Below are 19506 nucleotides of genomic sequence, written 5' to 3'. Positions count from 1 at the left end.
AGTTCTGTCCTTTAGTGGCTTTCTCGTCTATTTTCCACCCAGGGCTTCCTTTCCCTTCCCCTTCTCTTCCTTCCTTCCTTCCTTCTTCCTGTCTCTCTTCTCTCTTTTCTTTTTGAATAAATTGAATGACTGAATTCAACTTGATGTATAAATGGTCAATAACAGTTTAATATGGTGTCTTTTTTATAACATACATGTTGAACAATTTAGAAGTCTTTAAATTAAAATTAAGATAAATGATTACATTACATTGGCTCCCCATTCAAAATAAAGGTAGAAATTTACTTACTCTCAGAGATAAACATTTATAGCTGGCTTCTAAGCAATCTTTGTAGTATTTGGACCCATGAATCAAAAACAATGGAAGCATTGGGCATGTTGGTTCATGCCTTTAATCCCAGTACTTGGGAAGCAGAGGTAAGTGGGTCACCATGAGTTCGAGGCCACCCTGAGACTACAGAGTGAATTCCAGGTTATCTTGGGCTAGGACAAGACCTTACCTCAAAAAACAACCAACCAAACAACAACAATAACAACAATGAAAGCTTGGTGTATTGGCACATGCTTGTAGTCCCAGCACCTGTGAGGCTCAGGTAGGAGGGCAGACTGGGTAGAAAATAAAACTGTCTCAAAAACAAACAAGCAAAACAACAAGAACAAAACAAAAATTCAACATGGTAGCTGAAGGACGCCTCTACAAATCTTTGTAAGTGTCACAAGATGTTCAGCTTAGGACGGTAGTGTCTTGGAGCGACTATCTCTAAAGTGTAGGCATGTGACTAAAGTTACTAAAGGAAGCATCTTTTAGATCTTATTGCCTTAAGAATTCTTGGTTTTATAGTTTTTGTTCCTTTAGGACTAGTAGAAAATTCAAAGAAATCTGTACTGTTACCCCTTAATGATTACTATGAAAACAAAATTACAAATTACATTGCTTTCCATGGTCTCTGTCTAGCATTTGTTCTGATTTATTTTCTTTAGGAGCCGAACTTTCTTTCATTTTGGCCTTGGTAGCTGAGCTAGAGCTGTCCTTACCCTCCCAGGTCCTAGTGAGGGACATCCCATGCACTTGGTCAGAGATAGATTTAGAATAACAAGTTTTCATGCTAGGTGAGAGGAGCTCAAAACTGGAATGAGTATGAAAAAATACTGTCTTTCCCCCAAGTTTCCTAATGCAGAGTCTGGTAGTCAAAATGCCCTGTCTAGGAGCCCGCCTGGGAAAGATATAGAAAGACAAAATCCCAATGCCTCATTTCAGTATTGGGTCCAACTGTGTAGAAGCCAAGGCTTTCAGTTATGTGAACCAATAATATATTTTTATTTTATTTTATTTTATTTTTTTTTAATTTTTAAAAAATTTATTTATTTGAGAGCGACAGACACAGAGAGAAAGACAGATAGAGGGAGAGAGAGAGAATGGGTGCGCCAGGGCTTCCAGCCTCTGCAAACGAACTCCAGACGCGTGCGCCCCCTTGTGCATCTGGCTAACGTGGGACCTGGGGAACCGAGCCTCGAACCGGGGTCCTTAGGCTTCACAGGCAAGCGCTTAACCGCTAAGCCATCTCTCCAGCCCCCAATAATATATTTTTTATAAAGGTATTTTGAATCAGTGCTTATTACTTATTATGTGGTAATGATTGCCACAAGAGACCTCATGGCTGGGAGTGAGGATGGACAGATGTGATTGGGAGAAATATTTTGTTGGCCACTGACTCATCTATTTGCCATTTATTTACTACACTATACTTTCCAGCACTGTGGAGGAGTATGGTGATGTAATGAAAATGATTACTGTTTAAACAGTCTCTGCAGAGACGATTTTATTAGCATTGTCAAGGAACAGAATGCAAACAAGATGATAAAGCTAGATAAATTTCACACTTTCAGTTTATGTTATTTTGAAAATACAAAGTTTATGAATTTCTTTCCCCAGGTTAAAGACAATTTTCCTCTTTTTAAATAAAAGAAGTTCAAATTTGCTTATACTTTTAATATTCACTTCTCTGTTTAAGTTTGACATTTTTGTTAGATGCATGCCTGCCTTCCATAAGAATGGGCAGGAGTACTTTATCTGCTCTGTGCTGAAGGAAGAGCTTTTGCTGTGACATTTTCATATGCTAATCCTGTTCATTAGTATATAATTCTACTTAAGATCAGCTTTAATGGATTTGCTTCAAATCAGAGATCTTTTCAATAGTTCAGAAAACAAAGCAGAAAGGAATACTGTAGTACAAATTTTGCTGTTTGCTTGGAAAAATATTAATGTGGATTTGGTAAGAAATACATTCTGAAAATGTAGCTATGGAAATTCTATTTGATATTTATAAATTAGTTTTAGAGGAGCCATGCTTTTAATTTATATTTCTTATATAACCTTTTTGGAGGTCTCTATTTTGTCTCTTTTCATCTTGCTTGAAATATATGTGAAAGGACTAGGGTGGTATCTAATTCCTTTAAGCACATGATGGGCCTTCTTATAAGATTTTATTGCTTAAAAATTCAAAACTTGCAACTTTAAAATAAGATTTTGGTTTTTTTTTTTCTGATGTTCAAGGACATATATTCTCATTTTTTTTCTTTCACTGGGAAACCTTAAGAGCTGTATGGTAAGCTGGCCATTTTTTCCCAACCCTGGAGACCTCTTTCTCAGACCCAAGAGTCTTAGATCTTGGTCTCGTGTGCTTGACACTCTCCTTGGAGTTGTTAAAAGTAACATGGACATCACAGCCATTGTGAATCAAGCCCAAATGGAAGAAGCTTTTTCATCTTTGAAGTCAGAGCAGGGAGTGGTGGCCTGTTTACAGTGACTTTCCACCAACCTGTATGGGTGGAGTTTCTTGGAGATAGTGGATTCTGAGGTTTGATTTTCAGTTATTGTGAAGGATTTCCCCTTTCATCCAATGACTGCAAATTTACAACCCAGACCAAATGCAATTTCAAATGTATAAAATTCCTAGGAAGAGCCTTGTATCAGTCAGTTTCTTTTTCACTGCTGGGACAAGATACCCAACAAGAAGCAGCTTAATGAAGAAAAGGGTTTATTTCAGTCATCATGTCAGTGAAGGCAGTGGTGGTAGTGGCAGGAGCTAGTCACATTCAACACCACAGTGTGGAAGCAGAGGGAGCATCACATCATCATGTCATCAGGGAGGAAGTGGTGAGAATGATGGTTGCTGAATTCTCAGCTAGCTTCCCCCTTTTTATATAGTCCAGGAACCCAGCCATGGGGCTTATGCATCTAGCTCCCTCTGGCCTAGAACTCATAATGTTTCTAGGCTGGCCTTCTACTCTTGGCAGTTCTCCTACCTCAACCTTCTGAGTGCTGGGATCATAGCCTCCTGTTCATATCTTTAAACGCATAATCCCACAGTAAGCCGAGCACACAAGCCATTCTGTTATTCTTACTTTTCACTGGATGTCAAATGATAAATGTCTTCTCTACAAAGAGCTGGCTGTAACCCATGCAGACATGTAGGGAAACTCAGTATGTTTTCCCTTCTCTGGGTGAGATCTGCCATTTGTGATTTAAAAACTACTTCCAACTTAGTTTTTATTTTTGAAATAATAATTATCTTCACTTATTTGGCATGTTATGATTGTATGTAATTTGGGGGGTACACAGTATTACATATGTATAGCATAAAGTGACTAGTAGAAAAATAAGCTAATTAACATATACCTTACCTTAGATTATTTTTATTCCTCCTGCATAAATGTAACTTTGTGCCTTTTGGCTAACATTTTCTGCTTCCCTCCTGACTTTGGCAATCACCAGGTACCTCTACCCTGATAAGGGAGGGCATGAGGCTGTTGCCTTGTTTGTAGTGAAGTCTTATCTTAGATGGCCTTTGAGATATTGCATATAGGCTGGGCATGGTGGCACAAACGTTTAATCCCAGGGGGAGGCAGAGGTAGGAGGATCACCGTGAGTTCAAGGCCACCCTGAGACTACATAGAGAATTCCAGGTCAGCCTGAGCTAAAGTGAGACCCTACTTTGAATCCCCCCCCCCCCCCGCAAAAGATATTGCATACAGAAATAACCTGAAACTTTTTTTTCTATGTAAAACATTGTTTCTGTCTTTTCTGGAAATGCATGTTTACATTTTACTAATAGCTATGAACTTTTCTGAAGGATTTTTTCTTAAATTTATTAATTCTATTGGGATATTCACTGAGTTTTTCTTTTACTCTGCAAGTATAGTATCCTTGGCAGATTTTTTCTGAACTAACTAACATAAATGGGCTAAAATCTACTTGATCTGAGCAGATTTGATTTTTGCTATAGGGCTAGTTAAAATTTAAAAATTTTAGCACTGTGTTTATAAAGAGATAAGCCATAATTTTCTCATCTTATAGTGTCTTGTCTTCATTTTGTTTTGAATTAATACCATTTGGCCTTACAAAATGAGTTGAGAGTTATATATGTGTTACTCTGAAAAAGATTCCTGACATTGCTTTTCCTTGGATGCATTTGTAATTTAAACTTATACTCCTAACAAGAAGGCACTTATTTTACCCTTAACTTGGAAGCATCTACTTAAGGTAGTTTAGTTGCTGTTGGAGAGCCGCGCAGTGGTTGGAGGAGATAGGGACAGAGACAGTAGAGAAGCATGAGATGGCTTCTGTTAAGTCTCCATCACAGCAGGGTAGTCGGTTTGGTATCTTCACTTTTTGGCAGACCAGTGGTATGACCAGTGGAGTTAACATGGTAGCAGATTCATGCCACTGTTTAGAGGAGATATTATCCGAGAAGGTATAAACTGACCAGAGAAGGTTCCTTTCCTTAGATTGGCATTAAACATGATCAGAGATTTAATTCTAGTCCATGTATGTCCCTGATACCCTTTATAAGGGAAAAATGGCAGAGCTGTTACTTCAGGCCCCACACCTATCCTGTTTCCACTGGTGACACCTAGCTATTTACCATGGCACTCTTCCCCAAGTCTCTTCTTGTGGTTAATTTAAATTACATTTTTATCTCTATAAAATATGGGGAAGTTGCCGGGCGTGGTGGCGCACGCCTTTAATCCCAGCACTTGGGAGGCTGAGGTAGGAGGATCGCCGTGAGTTCAAGGCCACCCTGAGACTCCTTAGTGAATTCCAGGTCAGCCTGGGCTAGGGTGAGACCCTACCTCGAAAAACCAAAAAAAAAAAAAAAAAATGGGGAAGTAGATATGGTTTTACATCTAATTTGATCCATGTTTCATTTCATCCTATAAAATACAAGTGTTAGGAACTCTCAAGTTTGGGCTTCTTGAAGGTGCACGGTGATTTGTGAGGCATTTGTCTCACAAGAGCTCAGTGTCTTGAATCTTTATTCAGATGTGCAGCAGGTGTAATGAACACCTGTATCTGAGCATGTGCTGTTTCCTGGGAACTGGGTACTGGGTACTGGATACCAGGTATGCAGAGTGATGTTACTAGGGAAAATGTTCTTTTATCATCATTTTCCTTGGCTCTTTCTGTTTTTGACATCCAAATGCTTCTGTTTCTCTTTTTCTTTCAAAGCAAAGAGACAGGAAATTTCAAGTGAGACTCAAGCTCCTTGTGTTGAGAGGGAGCACAACACTCTGAACTTGACCTATTGTTTGCTTAGAACCTGGTGTCAGTGAGGCCACAATGCTCCTTTGGACTCTTCTGTGGACCCACTGGCTGTGCCCTGTTCCGTGGCCTTCGATCACTGCCCCAATGAGTGAGACTTACTAGAGACCAGGTGAGAAGATGGGCTTGGTCAGAGTGCTAGAGCCAGTGCAAGCTGCACTCTTGACATTGTCCTTGTTTATAATTGCCAAGCCATTGCTTAGGGCTTCATTTAAAACAAAATTATCATTAAACTAAGTTGTAAATGACTGTAGAACATACAGGGGCTTTCTTAGGCCATTTTTCTTCTTACTGTGAGCTGGACTGTAGTTCTCTGCATGTTTGGACGCAGCAGCGGGCTTACTGGCCTCTCTTCTTTGCGCCTCGGGCGCTGCTGCTGCTGTTGCCAGTCACCATCTGTGCCGGCTGCAGTAAGGCTGCGCTGGAAGGTTCCCTCTGGATCCCACTTCGCTGGCTTTTCAGTTGCTCTCAGGAATAACTGTTCAATGTTGCTATAAGATAGTGTTTCTAGAGCTACAGGGCTTAGAAGTGCTGCCCAGCAATCACTCCCACTCTTATGGAATACGTATTTGTGAGTGGAAAGACTGGTATTGGCTCAAGGTATATCCTTAGAACTCCATGTGGAGTTCCTGCCAAGTCAACTCTAGGACATGGAAGTAGGCATCAGAGATGCTCTTCACTGATGTTCTGTTTCTTATAATCAGAACCCAAGTTTGCAGAGCCTAAATAAAACCAGCTTCTTATTCTTTGTAGTCAAAAGCACCTTGTAATGGAGTGCCCAAGATATGTTTTCTTTGCTTGCTTTTTTAAAAGAGAAATCAGAGGAATAGTAGGATTGGGCACGATAGAGACTGGCTGGATTTTTAAACACATTTTCAAAACACTCTATTGTTGCTGTATGTTTTGTTATCACAGTGTTTTCAAACCATCACTCTAGTAAAGGACTGTGACATGACACTTTCTGCCTTTCTGTGAAAAGAAGCTACATGTCTGAGATAGAGTGCTGAAAAAGATTCCAGTTCCATCATCAACTAGCTGTTTCCTCAAATAGCTGTAGTTTTAAAGTCTTTTATTAAGGTATTACTAATTCACAACAAATCTTGGCACAAAATAGTGCGTTTGTATATGACACATTTTACCGCTACTTTAAACTTGTATTTTTAACTTCTCTTTATGCATATATATGTGGTACGCGCACAAGTCTATTTGCATGTTTGGGTGGGGGGACATGTATATGTGCAGGTGCATGTGTATCTGTGTACATGTAGAGGCCAGAGGTTGACATGGGGTGTCTTCCTCAGTCGGTCTCCACCTTATTCTCTGAGACAAGGTCTTTCACTAAACCTAGAGACCACTGAGTTGCTAGAATAGGTAGCTAGCAAGTCTCAGGGGTACTCCTTTCTCTGCCTCTCAGCTCTGAGATTGCAGGTACACTGGAGATCCAAACTCAGGGCCTTATGCCCGTGTGGCAAGCACTTTACCAACTAAGCCATCTCCCCAGCTTGCAATTTTTAAACTGAAAATCAATGATGATAAAATGTGATAAAGCTGTTTGCTAATTATCTCAAAGAGTTTTTCTCACTTATCAAAACAAAAATGATATCAATTTTGACAACATTCGGTAAAATGTAATGAAACAGAAATGGGCTGAAGAACTTAGGGACTCATCAAAATGACCTTTGCTTCTTTGCTAAGACCAAATTCCATTCTTCCTTGTTCACAGTCTTTGTCATGAAATTTTGCAACGCTCTTCCACTCTTGACAGGGAGCTTGTCCTCCCCATGACTCTAGTATTAGTCATTTAACTGCTGTGGCCAATGGGCAGGTGATAGCTGGGATATGTTCTGAAGTGCCTGACATGCCTGCACATTCCTACCTGCACTCTGCTCCACTGTTACCAGAAACAACAGCCTGAGCTGTCTAGCTTCCTGAAGGAGGAGGCACACAGTTTGGAGTTTAGTTTCTTCATCTCTCCCAGCCAAGGCCATCTTAGGTCAGCCAGAAGCCAGCTGACCAAGATGTGTTCATGAACTCACCTAAAACCAGAAAATTTCCCAGCTGACTTGCAAGACATGAGCTAAACAAATGTTTACTTTTTAAAGTCACTAAGTTTTCCAGTGGCCAAGCTGCTGTTTTCTTGTGGCCATACATATTTGATATAACCTCAGATAACTTTTTCCCCTGAAGACATAGCAAGAAAAGCATCAAAGCATCAATAGCAATCCCGAGGGGGTGGTGCTGTCCCATTGCCGAGATCTGTTTCACTGCTGGAAGGACACAGAGGACAGAGAACCCTTACAACACTGCTGGTCTCAAAGACTTCTAGCAAATCACTCAGCGCTACTTGTGTGACACGAGAGGATTTCTCTGTGGGGAGGTCTAGAGAAAGTATCCTTCAAGTCTGCACACTCACCTAATCTATGGTAGCCTCTAGGGCACATAATCTTGTAGTCCGTACAGACAGATAAGTGTGCAATCTGCGTAGTGGAAGCAAATGACCCCAATCACGTGCTGTGCGGGGTTGTTTGGCTGGTGATGGGCCACGTGTGTTCTAGTGGTCCCGCAGCGTTTCTGTCACTCAGTGATGGTGTTTCTGTCTTCATTTGCATGAGTATGGGGACATCATGGGATTCAGTCTCTCCGACTTCATAAGATGCATAACTGAACGTCCTTTGTCACAAGCAACTTGGGTAAGAACTAGTCTTGAGTAGAGTCAGTAAAATGGGAAAAGTGAGACTTAGAAAAGTGAATCCCAGTTTGTTTATGGTCCATATGGTCTATTACATTGTGTAACAAATACTAAAAACAAATACTAAAAATACAAATTAGCTTTCAAAGCTATATTCTACAAGTCTGACTTATTCAAATGGGGGGTTGTCTGAAAGGAGGCAAAGAACTAGTTTGTTGGGGGCATAATTCTTTACTTTGCTTGTTGTCCTTTGAAGTCAGATTACTATCTTCTCTAATTCTACACTGTGTAGTATTGTTATTTCATTTACTTTTGCTTGTGGGAGAAAGAAGTCTGCTGTCAGAAAGCCCTGTGGACCGAGGAGAGCCTTCCTGAACACAGAGCACAGCCCTGCAGGTATGGCCTTCATTCATCGGGCGCTGTGCATGACGGGAAGTGGACAGGCCTGCTCTAGTAATGCATCCCGCTCCTGGGAAAGGCTCTTATTCCCTGCTCAGCACTGTGGTCACCTGGTGGTAGGTCATTAGCATTTTTTAGTCTTCTTTTCCTCACAACAATGCATAACATGCTAATTAGAGGATCTGAAAGCTAAGTAACCTGTTTTAAACCCAGACATTTTAATTTGCAGCTTTAATGGCTGTTTTATAATAACTGGCTTTATTGGGGGTAAAAGCACTTCTCATGTTCCACTAGCAAGGCAAAGTATAACAGGAGCTGACAAAATTAAAAACCTCATAATGCGACCTTTGCCTGGGATAAAAGGCTGTTTCATAACAATTTCCTTTTGTTCTTTGTTTAAGCCATTACTCTAAAAGGAGCCTCCGATTAATCTAAGTAAATGCATCATTACCGTCCTAATCCATGTCCTTCTGTCAGTGTCTGTTTTAATTAAATAAGAAATGCTAGCAGAAAGATATCACGCACAAAGCTGCGATTGGAGAGAGAAGCGCGGGTGAGGAGGGAGAAGATTAAAAGGCTTTGCTGTTTGTCCCTCTGCATAGCTCCAGATGCCACAGCTTCAGGATGCAGAGGAAATGCACAAGTGTTGACCACATTTTGCTCAGAGATTTGAAATAACGGGATTGAACAATGAAATCACATGCTAGGTGTTCCAAGGCAAGGAGCAGGACAGCTTGGTGTATCTTTCCAACCTATCCTGCAGAATGGCTTGGTTCTCTGAATCGTACTTGCCAGGTGTGCCTGAGCTTCCTGTTAGGTGAAATTGACAATGAAGCCAGGTTTGGGCATTTTTAAAGTATCTTGCAACTTTTTGTTTAGTTTATCTTTTTTTAAAAATGGTTTTCTTATAATATGTTAAAGATTTAGGCACTTAATTGTGTTAAAAATGGAAGGTACATTTAATAAATGCTTATATGATTAATCTTAGTACACTGATACCCAGAAACTCCTCTTAGCAGTACAGTTGCAGAACTCCCTTGGTGATGGCTCTTTCCATATACAGGCTATTATTTGATGTAATGAAAAGAGAAAGTGTGCAACAGTGAGATTGTTAATTAATTTAGCCTAACAAGATGAAGATAAATGAAGCAAACCACAGATTGAATGAAGCAAGAGGTCTTATTTACAATTTAATACATTTTTATATAATACAGACTACACTTGGTAAAAAAACAAACAGATCCCCCACCCCAGATACTAGCAAGAACTATACCCCACCCTCAGTGAACACAAAAGTCCAGCCTGCTCTATGGAGCGTTCACTTGTACCATGGCTCCGTTTAGAAGACGCTTTTACAGCATGTCAACAGAGCTGCTCTGCTGCTCTGAAGCCTAGGATAGTTAACCTTTAACTTCAGTTTTATTATTCTCACTATAGACTGGGGATGACCATAACAATAATTACCTGAAAACCTCTGTGCTTCTTGTTCTCCAGGTTATCCTGAGCCATCTCACTCCAGTCAGCTAAAAATCATTTTATTTTAATAGTCTTTTTCCAAAAGAAAGAATGTCAAGTGTGGTGGGGGAGGGAGGGAGTCTATGTGCTTTCTTTTTTTCTTTTTACATGTACTGGAATCTGTAGAAATTATTACAAAATTCTTAAATTAGTATTATTTTTTAAAGTCTTCCTTTCAGAGATTAATGAGCTTTATCCAGTATTTGACCTTTCATCATTCTTGCTTTCTGCTCAGAAGTACTTCCTTCCTTCCTACTGTAGCTAGACAAGACTGTCTCTTATCTTATGTTACCATAGGCAGTGGTAACAGGGTTCTACGAATGGTGTTATTATGATCACTGAGTTTTTATCTCAGGGGTCAGGAACAAATCCATGCAACTGCTTCTAAGGATTTCAATAAATAGGACTTTTTTTTTTTTTCAACCCAGACAATCGCCTTTTATGTTACTTTTAAACAAAACTACTAGTCCATCAAGAGTTTCAAAAGGAACCGATTCTCTCTGCAGAGTGCCGGTATGGCTGAGCAGACCAATCATCATGGCACCCGTTCTCAAGCCCTTTATTTTTCAAGTCCACAACAATAGGTTGTTGATTCAATGGACATGACCAGAACAATTAAGTCCTCTGTTTAGCAGCAGTGCAGCATTTTAATGCCCTCTCTAATAATGGTCTCATTATTGTTATTCTAAGACTGGGCCTCAGGAGGAGGAATATTTGCTGGAGGTACGTCATTATTTTGCAAATTTCGATTAGCTCATCATGTTGTCTGTAGTGTGAAAATCGTAGCTAATTAGGGCAGCCAGTTAGACGACCAGCTTTTGAGCTTATGAGTTAAAAGGTAGCATACTTGATAGGCCAGCGATGTGAAAAAGGTGGTAAAAAGGAGGATTAGAGCAGTTGCCTTAGTAACTCCAACTTCCATCTGTGAGGGAACAATGGACTTGTGTTTCTCCCCCACCTTGGTGTAAAAATTGGTTTTGTTTTGAAAGGACAGGGTTCTTTTTATGACTGTCTGGAATTCAGCCCAACCGTGTAGTTTTAGTTGTTAGGAGAGACCATTGGGGATAGCAAAGATGAAAGGTCATGGTGAGCCTCAAGGACATGAAAGGTTGTTGTCTCACATAACAATGGCAGATTGTTTTTTCTCATATTTCTAGCCAGCCCCTACATCAGGTGATGGAACAAATACCTGCAGTTTAGTCAGGTGTAACAGGAGGGGTGGAGGAAGGAAAGGAGAAACATGGGGTCAGAGAGAATTTGTACTATGCTTAAAAACAACAACAACAAAATAAAAGGGTGACTCCAGTTTGCTGCTATTAAACAAAATGAACATTTTTTGTCACCATCCCTGAGATTCCAGTGTGCTTTGGATGGTTTGCGCTTTGGATGGTTTGCCTCTGTGGGCCATCACATCTCTGGGAAGCTCTCCAATGTGTTAGGAAATGTGATTTAAGCTTTCTTCCTGAGCTCCCAGGAGGACCAGTGATGTGGTACTTAACAATAAATTTAGTTGTGGTCGCTTTCTCACATTATTGGTGCTCTTAAAAGGCTTTTCTTCAAATGCACAGTGAATAAAATGAATGATAAATATGAAAGAAATTTGTTTCACCACTCTACAGGGTTTTACCATAAATTCTATGACTTCCATCACAGAAAGCTTACAGGAAACTGCTTACATGTTGTGCAACAGGAGACAGATTTTATTCTGTGAGCAAAAGGGAATGCCATGGTTTTCAGAGCTACAGGGCCTTGTATATGGAGAAGGGAATGGAAAAAGACTGAATGCACTGCTATTTCTTTAAAATTTTCAAAATCAAATCACCTTCTCTATCTGTAGAACACATTCATTTCAAGCAAAATGAGTGGTTGCTCTTTCCCTTGGTATCAAGCTTCCGACACCTACTTGTGCTTGTTTTTATTGTGTGTGTGTGTGTGTGTGTGTGTGTGTGTGTGTGTGTGTGTGTGTGTAAGAACCAGAGGGAGTGAAGGGGTAAGTTGTACTTTAAGCTTAGAAACCTTCATAATTTTTCTTCGCTATTGTCCCCAAACAACCTTGTGTGAGGAAGCTGGATTTGGTCCAGGGCATTGGAGAAATTTCAGATTCTCTTTTAATCCTGGAGGTCTCCCCCCATCCCAGTGAACCATCTTTATTTTTGTGGCCTTTAATCTTCTGAGAAGCTGTGCTCCTTTAATTTGTTGTAGATCCCTCATGGACTTGACATAACACTATCATGAAATTTTAGAGCTTAAGGACTTTTGTGATCATCTAGTTCATGTCTTATATTTGAGAAATAAGCAAAGGAAGATTGGATTGAAATGACTTACCCAAGGTAATGGGAGTTAGAGATAAGCAGCTTCAATTTGCTACATTGATTAAATATAAAAACCTGAACCCACAGATGAATTATGCAAACATGTACGACTTGTTCACTAGTCATTTGAGTGGTTGAAGGGAGAAGGAATAAAGTCACTATGAGGAGTAGTGGTGGTGGTGGTCATGGTGTTTGGGATTCAGACACAAGTTTTTTTAACTTTTATTAAAGCTCCATTTTATGAAAAGGGACCTGCCAATGAGAAGCCAAACCAAACCATGATGGTTATTTAGCATTACATTTCTATAGCTGGCAAGAGATGTAGTTCTAAGGTGCTGTGTGTCTTGCGTATGTGAACTTTCTCCATCCAGGCATTATGTAATATGCTTTCATACATATATTATTATACTTACAGTTTCCTACTTTATTTCCATTGTAGTCAACTAATCAACTTATGTTTTATACTTTTATACTTTTTTTAGTGATAGAAAAGTATCTGATGGTATTTATCTTTATTAGATGCTATGAGACATAAGAATTTGGCATATGATTGAAAATTCAATGTATATGTATGTAATAAGTATGTGATAAGACTAAATTTTTGCTTTATTTAAGCACATATTTCAAAGCAAATATAGATGATGTTATTTTGGTCAATTTAAAGACATGGTTTATTTCTTGAATCATTTTGAAAATATTTAGGAATTTTAGAATATCTTTACCAATAAAAGAGAAAATAAAATAACCCATACTTTATCTTATTAATGCATATTAAAGAAGTGTATCTCTTTATAACATTTTGTTTGTCTTTTATTCATGTGTGTGAGAATAAAGAACATGTTTAGCTTGGTTCCTACCCTTTCTCTGGGGTCCAGGACACTATTGGTTCATACTAGGTACATGAAAAATAAAATAGTTGTTGAGTACTAGAAAATATTTTCAAGATTGAATCTTACTATAGATACATTTTTTAAAAAAACATTTTATTTATTTATTTATTTGAAAGAGAGAGGGATAGAGAGAGAGAGAGAGAGAGAGAGAGAGACCCTGCATGCCAGGGTCTCTAGCCACTGCAAATGAACTCCAGATGCATGTACCACCTAATGTATCTGGCTTTACATTGGTACTGAGGAATTGGACCTGGGTCCTTTGGCTTTGGAGGCAAGTGCTTTAATCAGTAAGCCATCTCTCCAGCCCTATAGGTACATTTTTGCATTAAAAATAATTTTATTGGATTGTCTTGTTAAATTTTTAAAAGCATTTTAAATAACTATATCCCATATACATATTGGAATCATCATAATTTGTTTTGCAATTACATTATTAAGTTGTAACTTTCACTATCTGGTACAAGTTCAGTTATAAGAATCTCTTCTATTACTAATGTGGTAAATCTGTTTTGCTTGTAATAACTAATGAAGCCCCATAACTTCTTTATATCTTTCCTTAAATCTCCAGATCTTAGGTTTGCCTTGTCCACCTATTTAAAATTGCAACCTAGCAAAAATTCCTTCTATTTTCTTTGTTTCTGTGGGCTCCTTCCTTCCTTCCTTTCTTTCTTTCTATTTTAGTTTTATGCAATTTGTGCTTCTTTTAAACTTCTTGGCTTCTTTATTATTACAATAATAGAATCTAATTTCTTTAAAAACAGGAAGATTTTAATTGTTTGGGTCATTCATCCCTAATGTTTTAGATAATGCTTACAGCATTATATGCAGGCTTTCAGTAACAATATGGAATGAATTAATTGAAACTTGAATATAGACACATTTATTTTTAAGTCATCGATCAATCCTTTATTATTCACATGAATATCTCTCATCAGCCAGTTCGTACACTAGACAAGGACTTCTATTCCCTAGTTCCAATGTGTGTATATAACTTAGTTAATTGAAACCAACATTTGACTGATGGTTAGGCCAGTGTTACATGATAAATATAATTCATCAAATGCTCCAAGGTTTGGCCACATGAAGTCAGTTTGGATCCCAGCTTTTAGTAGATGTTCCCACATGAAAAGTGTCACCACTGACACTTCCCTTGATCCCTTTCTTCATCATGAAGTCCTTCCATTAAGTCTCTTGAAGTTATGGTCTGATGTGAGCAAACTCAGATTAATTCATTCTTTGGGATGATTTTACCTTAACTGGTATTAGTTCTATTCTTTGAGTTTTCCTAGGAAAAATCATCTATTCATTTTTTATTGTTTGGTTTATATATCCCTTTAAACGTAAGATAAAAATAATATAATAGGGCTTAGTGGTTAAGGTACTTGCCTGCAAAGCCAAATTACCCAGGTTCAATTCCCTAGGACCCATGTTAGCCAGATGCACAAGAGGGCTCATGCATCTGGAGTTTGTTTGCAGTGGCTGGAGGCCCTGGCGTGCCCATTTTCTCTCTCTCTCTCTTTCCCTCTTCCTTTCTCTGTCAAATAAATAAATAAAAATAAGATATTTAAAAGAATATATGATATGATAAAATACCAGTTCATGTGCTTTTGTGGATTAATTTATTAGTGAAATCAGTTTTATTAATTATATTTATAAGTTTAAAGTTCTTTCTAAAAGTAGACATACAGGGAAAGGTTTATTGCATTCATTTTGCAGATGACAGACTAAGAAACAGGAAAGTTAGGAGACAGTCTCAATCATAAATCTAGCAAGTGGTAGAAAGGCCATGAAGTGTTCCAGTCCTCTAAGTTCTTTAGCCCATCGCATTTGTTTAGTTTCTTTTAGCTGCTAGAACCCTCTTTAGGTTAAATCGCCATAGTTGTACTGACATTTCTTAACAGAGTCCATAAAACTAAAGACACATGCTTATAAGGAAACAAATGAACATTTTAATTTTGATATGTGGTCTTGTTATAATGTCTAGACTGATCTTGAACTTGTGATCCCCCTCCATCAATTTCCAGAGTAGCTGGGTTACAGGCCTGGGCCATTGTGCCCAGCTTTGAAGTTTCATTTTGCTGGAATGATGACTCCAGTTCTCAAGAACTTAAAATGTTCACAGTTGTTATTCTGTGAAGCTTTCCTTCATCCAAATAATGAACATGGGCTTTTGAAACAATATAGACCGATTGGTGTTTCATCTGTTTTTCTGACCTTTTAGACCATTGTTCATTCACATCTCTGGAAGTAATTTTATTCCTTAGAACAGGTAAGAGCAGACTGGGAAAGATTAGGTCAGCTGGGAAGAGCCTTGAAAGTAAGTAAATAAAGAATCCAGGAAAGGGCAGACAATGGGCACCAACATGTGTTGTTCATTATAGAGAAGAGGCTCACAAGAGACTAATGTGCTACATAAACAAAGAAAAAAGAGCCTTTAGGTAAATCACCTGCAAGCCTATGCCATAATATGCCTACAGACACTGAGTAAAGTTGAAGGACGGATTCAATTGTCTGAGTGGTCAGCACATGGATGACTTCCAGGTCCATGGAAGGGTCATGGTCGTAGATGGACCAGCACTCACAGAGACAGGAAAGCAAGGTAGAATTTAAGTTCTGGAATTAAGACAAAAGGTCAAGGTTAAGCTAGCAGCAAGAGTAAATAAATTTCATTCTGAGTACCAAGGCATTGTGTGGGACTCACTAGGATATGAGATCAGTAATGCTCAACGAACACTGTCTTTTCAACTTTCAAGGTACATAGGAATCACTTAGGGTGCTGAGGACTTCTGAGGCGGCACTTGGGTGTATGCATTTTTCACATGCATCCAGGATCATTTTGTCATAAGTGTTTCCTGACCACTTTAAGAGAAACTAGCCCTAAATCCTGGCATGGCATTTACTGTAGGAAAGCGGTCTCCTGGCTCCTGCTGCTCAGATAGGAGGCATTCAAACTTAGAAAGTCAGACCTTTCTGCTGAAAGAAAATGTACTTCTTAGGTCCCAGAACAGACTTGTATTTATCTGCATGTAAGAAAGCAGTAAACATGACTGGTATGCACTGGCCTAGGGTGCTGTGAGCCTGTTAGGCTTTTCTCTTCATGTCTTTCCTGTGCTTATGACCTGAGTGCTTTTTAATACCTAACAAAGATTTATACTTTTTCATGGAAAAATTTAAAGCTGTTTGTTCTTTCATGCCTAGTCTAAACCGTCCCTCATTCTTGCTTTCTATTTGTTATTTGTGATTAAATTTCCTCGGTTCCTTCCCCCTTCATAAATCGATAAGCTTGAGCTGGGCAGACTGCTGTCATGCTAAGGGTTAACCAGAAGAGAATTACAAATGAACTATCTAGAAAGTTGATTATTAATCCAGCTAGAGAAGAAATATCCTTTTACTTAGCAAGAATGAGTATCCGAAGAGCTGATAATATTGTTCAGGCAGTGGGGTGGAATGGCAGAGCTTGGTAAGTAAAACAGAACTTGAAATTACTCTTCTATATCTATTTTAAGCAAAGAGAATGTTAATATATTTAAACAATTAAGTCTAATATGAATTTACAAGCTACTAGAACAAATCTAAAAAGTTCCAGAGGAGTTTGTTAACCAGATCTCTATGCAGGCTATCGGCAGACATGAACTGAAAAGTATTTACTCAAGTAGATAAACATATTTAATTTTGAATATTTATAAAAATACATGATTAGATTTGTGATTAAGGAAAAGGAAGTGGGCATGGAGGAATGATTACTAAATAATTTAATTCAAGTAACATAAACTGAAGAATCTTGAGTAACAAGCTGGCTTTTTCTCTCATTTTTTCCCCCCACAAGAGCATGTTCTGGATTCTTTGGTATTAAAATATAATTTAAAATGTAATATTCACATACAAGTTCAGTGAGATACTTTATAGATATATAGGTAACAAAAATTGTCACCAACTCTGATATTTTCAGGGTCCCAGGACTCATTTCAATGCAATGTTTAATTTGAAGACCTTTTCTAAAGACAGCTTTTATTGTATTTGTGAATGGGAAGGGAAGAGAAATGAGAATATCTGTGCTATTTGTATAAAGAAAATTAAGTGAAAAAGATATGATTTTAATAATGTTCTTCTACCACAGGCTGCTCTTCCTATTGTAGCAGAAATTTTGATGTCAATATCCAGTTCTGTAACACTGAAGTTTCATATGGATTACATGATATGAAAAAAATAAGCCTTTAAAATAGAATATAAGCCAACATGAGTGGTATCAAAGCTCTGTGTAGTTATAATTGAATGTATCATTAACAGTCGTATAAGTTAATGAGACCTCCCATAAATTGCAATTGCATGCAATAAATGGAAAGTTTGACGTTTTCTTTAAATGTATGTTTTTAGTGATAATAAAATGACCTTAAATTAATATTTATTATTTGATGGTTAGATGAGCATAGAAAGGTGTTTTCCCCCAAATTATAAATTCAGTGTTGGAAGTATATGTTCTATGTGTTCATGTATCTGTGTGTATATATTTGTGATATAGATGCTAAACTACACTATGAAAGGACCAGAGCAACATTTGCCCTACATATTCAGCTCCTTTTTAGTTCTGATGCTCTGGCCTACACTGGGGACCAAGTATAGCAGCCTCTCATAAATGAAATAGTGAAAATAATAGCTAAAAGTTATGTTGTTCTTAGAGCTAAATTCCATGTTGTATCTCATTTAATCCTCAGATTAACTCCGTGGTTGATAGAAGCCTATGAGAATTATAGCCTATGCTAAAACAAAAGTTAGGCTAATTAAAGTATCTTAACATCTGATATTAAAAGCCGGGGAATAAAGGCCCAGGAGTGTGGGAGGGAAAATACCTAAATTTGATATGCTTGTCTTAAAATTGAGACGATTTAACAAAAATCAAGGAGAGAAGAGGAGAAGGCAATGAACCAGTTAATTTATTAATTTCTTAGGAAATTTTTTATCATGAAATTTCAGTTGCATAGATGTGATAAATTATTTAAAAGTAGTATAAGAAATACACTTATGTTGATATGAAGTAAAATGTTGCCAATAGAGTTGAAATCTTTCTTAAGTCTCCCTTCATGACAGAGGTAACTCTTAAAGTTTGTTTTTCTATGCTTTTCTTCCTACCTTGGCTTGAATCTCATGTTCATTATGTGGTCATAAAAAACCCAGCTTTCCTATTATGCTTCAATTAAAACAAATCAAAGCAAACAACAACAAAGTCTTAGTACAAAGACCCTGGTACTGCTGAGTGTGCTCCTGCATTGCCAGCACGAGTTCAGCTCTCCCTTCTGCCTGTCCGTCATTCTCATCTACTGGTGTACTGCTCTTGGACACTCCAAGTTCTTTCTGGTTCGAAGTCTTTATTTTGTAGCAGATATTGTGGTTTTAAACTATTTGTTTGCAGCTTTGATTTTTGTTGAATATCTGTCCTTCACTTTGGACTGGCCTACTTTGTTCTTGGATGTTCTCCTCCTGTGCACAAACACGGTGGTGCACATTACGGGCATTCAAAATCTCCTTGATAATAGGGAGAGGAGTGCAGTGAAGGAGAATGCAGGAAGAAGGAGCTTGAGAAGAAGGAAAGTCTATGAACTTGTTTGCATGCCCTGTTTAGATACAGTGAGGCAGCTAACACTAGTGAATAAAGGTGAGGGGGAGGAACCTTGGTAATAACCCTGGTGCTTCTCACTTTTGTGTGGTCTCCTGAAGCAGTATGCTCTTGGACACAGGAACTCTCTGGGGCAGTGTGCTCCTGGACACAGCAACTCTCTGGGATAGTGTGCTCCTGGACAGATGCAGCAACTCTCTGGGGCAGTGTGCTCCTGGACACAGGAACTCTCTGGGGCAGTGTGCTCCTGGACACAGGAACTCTCTGGGGCAGTGTGCTCCTGGACACAGGAACTCTCTGGGGCAGTGTGCTCCTGGACACAGGAACTCTCTGGGGCAGTGTGCTCCTGGACACAGGAACTCTCTGGGGCAGTGTGCTCCTGGACACAGGAACTCTCTGGGGCAGTGTGCTCCTGGACACAGGAACTCTCTGGGGCAGTGTGCTCCTAGATGCAGCAACTGTCTGGGGCAATGTGCTCCTGGACACAG

At 38.7% G+C, this 19506-nt stretch overlaps 1 protein-coding gene across 21 annotated transcripts in view; it reads left to right on the top strand.

Annotated features, from left to right (window-relative positions):
• Positions 1–19506, top strand: part of Sox6 (SRY-box transcription factor 6) — a 610295-nt gene that overhangs the window by 191978 nt on the left and 398811 nt on the right. Inside the window, exon 1 of one of the 21 annotated variants that reach the window (XM_045144829.1) lies at positions 16812–16867. The exons of 19 other annotated variants lie outside the window; for them this stretch is intronic. The gene's annotated coding sequence lies outside the window, so the exon portion shown is untranslated. Of the gene's footprint in view, positions 1–16811; positions 16868–19506 lie in introns of those variants that run through there. One more of the 21 variants, XM_045144831.1, reaches the window with a different exon arrangement.

The sequence above is a fragment of the Jaculus jaculus genome, chromosome 3 (genome assembly GCF_020740685.1).
Source record: "Jaculus jaculus isolate mJacJac1 chromosome 3, mJacJac1.mat.Y.cur, whole genome shotgun sequence".
NCBI lineage: Eukaryota > Metazoa > Chordata > Mammalia > Rodentia > Dipodidae > Jaculus > Jaculus jaculus.
Note: the sequence above shows the minus strand (reverse complement) of the source record. Positions and strands in the feature narration are given on the sequence as shown.